Source organism: Bos javanicus, chromosome 17, assembly GCF_032452875.1.
Source record: "Bos javanicus breed banteng chromosome 17, ARS-OSU_banteng_1.0, whole genome shotgun sequence".
Lineage (NCBI taxonomy): Eukaryota > Metazoa > Chordata > Mammalia > Artiodactyla > Bovidae > Bos > Bos javanicus.
Genome location: NC_083884.1, coordinates 61469818 through 61476600, shown reverse-complemented (window position 1 = coordinate 61476600; position 6783 = coordinate 61469818). Strand labels below are relative to the sequence as shown.

General features: G+C 48.8%; 1 long non-coding RNA gene across 1 annotated transcript; it reads right to left on the bottom strand.

Moving 5' to 3' along the window:
- Positions 1 to 230: 230 nt before the first annotated feature.
- LOC133228891 (uncharacterized) lies at positions 231 to 4948 on the bottom strand. The gene is made up of 3 exons (XR_009730410.1): positions 4786 to 4948; positions 3014 to 3107; positions 231 to 2058 (listed from the first exon to the last, which is right to left on the bottom strand). It is a non-coding gene; the product is annotated as an uncharacterized LOC133228891 (long non-coding RNA).
- Positions 4949 to 6783: the final 1835 nt, after the last annotated feature.

Below are 6783 nucleotides of genomic sequence, written 5' to 3'. Positions count from 1 at the left end.
AAAACAAAACAGACTAGAAAGAAATAAGCCAGAATATTACTAGTAAATGTCCCTGAGTGGCGGGACTCTGGGTTAGACATATATTTTCTTTCTCCTTTTCTGAATTTTCCAAATGTTTCTTAATGAACATCCTCAAATTAATTGTTTTCAAAAGGCTGTGTTCGTCCATGAGCGTGTACATACATTTAACACATGGTACACTGATTTAACAGTGCTATTTGGAAAGTACCTGATTTTCACGTTTAAATTTTATTTATTTTTTTTGAGTAGGTAATACATACACATGGTTTATAATTCAAAACGTACCAGAAAAGGTAGAGTGAAACCTCTATCTTGGTCCTCACCACCCCTGGCCACCTGGCTCCACTTCCTGGGCAGAAAGACTAGCACCTGTTCTTGTGTATGCTTCTCGACACAGCATCACGTTAGGAATTTTTTTGAACTTTTTTTATATTGGAGTATAGCCAATTAACAATGTTGTGACACTTTCAGGCGAAGAGCAAAGGGACTCAGCCATACATACACATGTATCCATTCTCCCCCAAACTCCCTCCCATCCAGGCTGCTACATAACATTGAGCAGAGTTCCCTGTGTTGTACAGTAGATCCTTGTTATCCATCTTATTAATAACTATAGCAGTGCAGACACACACTTTTAAGAAGAGAGATGAAGCGATGATTTCTTCTGTTGTTGTTCAGTCACTCGGTCGTGTCGGACTCTTTGTGACCCCATGGACTGCAGCACGCCAGGCTTCCTATCCCTTCACCATCTTCCACAGCTTGCTCAGACTCATGTCCATCGAGTCGGTGATGCCATCCAACCATCTCATCCTCTGTCGTCCCCTTCTCCTCCTGCCTTCAATCTTTCCCAACATTAGGGTCTTTTCTAATGAGTCAGCTCTGCACATCAGGTGGCCAAAGTATGGGAACCTCAGCTTCAGTATCAGTCCTTCCAATGAATATTCAGGGTTGATTTCCTTTAGGATGGACTGGTTGGATCTCCTTGCAGTCCAAGGGACTCTAAAGAGTCTTCTCCAACACCACAGTTCATGAGCATCAGTTCTTCGGTGCTCAGATTTCTTTAGCATCACTCATTTTTCCTTTCTGCTTCAGGATGACTCAGTCCTGGACCAAAGGCTGAAATTTCCCCAACCTGGGGAAAGTGGTCTCTCAGACTCTTGAATGAACTGTTCTAGAATCCTGCCTGTCAACCCACCTGGCTTCTCAAGACATCAAGGACCCCAAGAACCCCTCGCCATTCCCCTTTTCAAACACTCTGTTATTCCTGACTACATAAGCAATCCTTCAATGAAAACATCGTAGAAACATGGAGCATAGAATGTCCTCTGTCATCCCACCCTCAGACATAACCAAAGGGAATGCTTTTGGCTAATATTCTGACAGCTTTTTCTTTTTTTAAAGTGTGTATTTTTAAAAAGTAGGTTGGAGAGGGGGTGGATTTCCTGGAAGTCCAATGGTCAGAACTACTCCAAGTTTCCAGTGCAGGGGGTGTGGGTTCGATCCCTGGCTGGGGAACTAAGATCCCACATGCTGTGTGGAGCGGCCAAAAAATAAAACGCGGAGCTGGACTGAGCAGTGTGTTGATATTTTCCATTTTTTAACTTAATTTATCTGCCCACCTCAGCACAGAGAGATCTCTCTCATCAAGAAGATCATTTTCGAGAGGTATTCTGGCTGAAAGAAGGGCAACCCTTTGAGGTCCAACGGCTTTTGTTTTTGCGGGACCTGGGACTGGATGAGGTCTAGATGGGTGATGTCAGCCAAGCGAGGTGACCCAAGGTTTCCCTGATGTTTTTCCTGGAAGGCAGGAGACTCCAAGGTGCCCAGAGAGGAGCAGTGCCCCCTGCCAAGTAGGAAACGGACTTTGCTAGAAATGATGAAGGGCTGCCTTGCTCTAACCCAGCGCCCGTGGTCCAGGCAGTGGGGCCCTGTGAAGCCTCCTCTCTCAGTTTCCAGCCGTGTCTCTCCTCTGCAGATGGAGTCAGGCAGACTGGCAGGTGGAGATGATGGAGGTGGTGGTGGCAGGTCTGGGGAGAGCTGGGAGGGGTGAGTGCAGAGAGGGAGGTAATTAGGAACCAGGCGGTATCACAAATCTCCCAGCCGTGCTGACACCCGCCGAGAGTGATCACACACTTGGAGTCAGCCCAGACAAGTGTGAAAGCCCTTCACTCCATCTCGAAGGGAAGAAACAGGAAGGGGAAGATGAGGGCTAGGGGAGCCACACGACAGCCCCACCCCCCAGCTCTCCCTCCAAGACTGCCCTGAGGTCATCCTCACACTTCCCCTCCCTCAGCCCTGACCTGGGGCAGGGAGCTGTGACTCAGAGGTGTGGAAGGGCAGCCGCAAACCCTGCAAGACGAGGAAAAGGTCCTGGAAGCATGTGCCCCGAAGAAGGAAGGTGAGGAAGGACTCTATCATGACACCCAATCAAGGCCAAGTCCTCAGCCAACTCCAACTGCCTCTCATCGGGAGAGGCAAAACATGATTCCTATGTTTGAAAAATTGGTCCCCAAGGAAAGGGGAAATTGACATGGGTTGAAAGGAGCCTGTGTACCAGAAATGAGACGTGCGCTATTGATATTTCTCAACCATCTTGCCATTTGCTCAGCAAAGAAATGGAGGCTCAGAGAGGCTGGGTCCTTGGCCCGAGGGCACAGAGCTATGAAGTGGTAGAGATGAGATCTGCCCATTTTGGAAGTCCAAGCTTCCATCACACCATTTCCCCGTCTCCCTGAGAAAGAAGAAGTGAAGGCTGTCTCTATAAGGGATAGGTTCTTAGAGGTACAAGGGTTTCAGACGCCGGGAGATGGGTAAGTGGCCCTCCGAATTCCAAAAAGATAAACAGGAACAAAATCTCTCCTCCACTCCCCAACACCCACTGGGGCTAGCTTTGGCTCTGCTGAGTCTTTGGGGTCAAGGATTCTGGTTCTAAGGGAATTACAGAACTTTCGGGGGGAGCTGTCTTCTTTCTCTGGTTGCAGCAATTTCTCACCTGGGGAGCTGCTTGCAGGAGCATCCTTTATTGGTCACGGCACAAGGCCTGTGGTTGAATCAAGTTTGCAAGTTCATTCTCTTCTCAGCTGGGTCTATAAGGAGTGGAAAAGTGGGAAGGTGGGGTCATCAATGGAAGGTCCCCAAGGTTAGGCTAAGACTTCACTAAGGATCTGTAGTGATAGCCTCTCTCCAGCCTCCTCTCCTATCGATCCCCGCCCCCTCACCATTTTTCACTCTGCTCCCAGAATATCTCCTAACTTGTAGCCTCTGCTCCCGCTGTTCCCTCTGCCTGGAACACACTGAGTTTTAGATCTCTGCTTGACTGTTTTCTACCCTACACTGAGCACTTAACTCCAAGGTCACCTCTCCTAGAAGACTATCCCTGGCCAAAGTCGCCTCCTATGATTCTCTTTTCCTATAGCTGCTGCTGCTGCTAAGTCACTTCAGTCAAGTCCGACTCTGTGCGACCCCATAGACAGCAGCCCACTGGGCTTCTCTGTCCCTGGGATTCTCCAGGCAAGAATACTGGAGTGGGTTGCCATTTCCTTCTCCAATGCATGAAAGTGAAAAGTGAAAATGAAGTCGCTCAGTCGTCCCCGACTCTTAGCGACACTGGGGACTGCAGCCTACCAGGCTCTTCCATCCATGGGATTTTCCAGGCAAGAGTACTGGAGTGGGGTGCCATTGCCTTCTCCGTTTCCTATAGCACTTGATGCTAAACTCTATAAACAAATTAACAGAAGGCAGCGGCCGTCGGGGAAAGGAGAGCCCTGCATATATCTGTGACTATGAGGATGTATACGTGTGCACGTGTGACTGTGAATGACCACATGTGTGTGTATCCTTGAGTCTAGCCATGCATGTGAACGCGCTTGTGAATTTGTATGTGATCCCTGAGCACCTATGTGTCTCTGTGAGCATCTGACAGAGTGTACATGTGCGCCTGAATGTATGCATATACATCTTTGCATATGTGATTGTGTACGTGTGTGGTTCTGTACATGGAAATATAAATGAATGGATGAGATAGATGCATACATATTTATGCGTCTGTGTAATACCTCATTCACATACACACACGTGGATCGGAATGTGTACAAGTGTATATGTATTTATGATTGTGTGCACTTAAGTGTCTGCAAGGAGATCAAACCAGTGCATCCTAAAGGAAATCAACCCTGAATATTCATTGGAAGGACTGATGCTGAAACTGCAGCTCCAACAGTTTGGCCACCTGATGCAAAGAGCTGACTCACTGGAAAAGACCCTGATGCTGGGAAAGATTGAAGGCAGGAGAAGAAGGGGACGACAGGATGAGATGGTTGGATGGCATCACCGACTCGATGGACATGAGTCTGAGCAAGCTGTGGGAGATGGTGAAGGACAGGGATGCCTGGCGTGCTGCAGAATATGGGGTCGCAAAGAGTCAGACACGACTGAGTGGCTGAACAACAAGTGTCCACACTGTTCCAGAGATGTGTGTCTGAGCGGCCCTCCCGCTCTCCTTTTGTTTCACCTCCTCTATCTCCCACCGTCCTCCCGCCTCCACTCTTCTTCCTCCTCTTGCCCAGGTGCACTGGCCTAAGAATGACCACTTCAGGTGGCCCTCCCTGCTTCTCTGGCTTCGGGCATTCCCAGCAGGTGGGAAGCAGCTCAGGAGGGGATCTCAGCAGGTGAAAAATCCAGCTCCAGCCCCCACGGAGCCCCATTGAGAAAGGAATTCCCTGCAGGCCCTTCCCTAATCCCCCAACAGATCCCTCCCCCACTTACCTCTAGCATCTCCTGGAACAAAGGACCCTTTTTTTCTGTTCTGTACTCATGGGTGGTCCCATTCCTGGCAGCTGGGTGGGGGCTGGGAGAGACTGCAGAGTTGGGGGGGAGGGCAGTTGGGCAACCTCTACTGGCCTCAGTTTCCCCTGAGAAACAGAAGACACTACAGAAGGGTCAGCAGGCAAAACTGTACTGCCCAGATGGTTCAGTTTTATCACTCTCTTTACTTACCCATCTCAGGCAGTGTTTACTGAGAACCTGCTACGTGCCAGGCTCCCTATTACGGACTGGAAACCCAAAGAAGAACAAAAGGCATCTCTCTATCTTGAGGAGTCCATGGTGGAAGTAGAGGTGGTGGGGGGAACCACAAAGAACCACAGAGATCAGTAGACTCCTGGATGGAACAGGGTTGTACCAGAAGGCAGGTGGAGGATCTAAAACCTTTGCACAGCTCCACTTCACCTGCTTAACTGAAGTCTACGTTCCTTAGCATGGCATTCAAGGCCCCCTTCAATAAGGTGTCCTGCATGTGCAGCTGTGTGAGAGAGAAGTGGACCTTAGAGTGGAGTTTTGGTGACTAGAGATGTCAGGGAGGAGCCTTCTGAAAGATAGGCCATGGCTTAAGAGCGTGGTAACTGGACCTTGCAGCCCGATTGGTCCACAGCTGTTGGTTTTGGGGTGGTGAGGGCCTGTGACTGATTCCATATATTGATATTTGTGCACTGGCAGGAGGTGCTCCAGTTGACCAAGTGCCTACCCTCTGTCACCTTTTCCTCTGAATCCCAATGAGGCTGTTGCTATGATGCCCATTTGGCATATAAAGAGATGGAAGAAACGGAAAAAGTGGCGACTCATCCCGAGTCTGCATGGGGCCCAGTCCTTGCCTCCCTGCGAGGGGAAACACTTGGGAAACACCTTGAAACCCCCATGCCGAAAGGTATCTTGGAGTTAGCAGACTCCTGTTTTGTTTATACCTGCTTCTGTTTTGACTTTTTCATTAAACAGCTGTCCCTCATGTCACCTTTTGGAACACTTATCTTCCTATGAGTTCCAACATTTACCTGGCCACTCATCCATCCACTCCATCTACCTATTCACCATTCCTACACGTCCTCCACACCATTCCTACACCTCACGCCTCATCTATCCATTCACCCGCCTATCCACCTCCTCACTCGTCCATCTCCTCACCCTTCCACCCAACCACAAATATCTTAACCCGTTCACCCATTTACCTACTACCCACCCCTTCATTTAGTCACCAATCCATCTATCCATCCTCCATCTACCCATCCACTCATATTTTTGTTGTTGTTTTAGTAAGTCTGTGGGGTCACAAAAAAGAATATTCCATCCCTATAACCATCTACACTGGAAAGACTGATGCTGAAGTTGAAACTCCAATACTTTGGCCACTCATTTGAAAAGATCCTGATGCTGGGAAAGACTGAGGGCAGGAGCAGAAGGGGACGCAGAGGATGAAATGGTTGGATGGCATCACTGACTCAATGGACATGAGTTTGAGTAAACTCCGGGAGTTGGTGATGGACAGGGAAGCCTGACGTGCTGCAGTCCATGGGGTCGCAAAGAGTCGGACACGACTGAGCGACTGAACTGACTGAATGCTCTCCTATCCATTTAGCTACTCATCCTTTACCAAACCATTCACTCATCTACCACATACCCACTAGGGAATCTTCCTATCCATCCACATTCTCACTTACCCGCCAATCTACCCATCCACTCACCTACCATTATCCAGCCTCACCCACTCACTTATTGTTATACTATTGCTCCATTAACACTCTGATCTGTATTCATGTCCACTCATCTACCCAGCCATTTGGTCATCCCACGCTCGTCTACTCATCCATTATTCCACCCATTCACCTATGTTAACCACTGCTTTATTCACCCACCACCATCTACCTATCCATTCACCTACCCATTTATCCAGTCATCCACACACATCCATCCAATTACCAACCCACCCTAGAC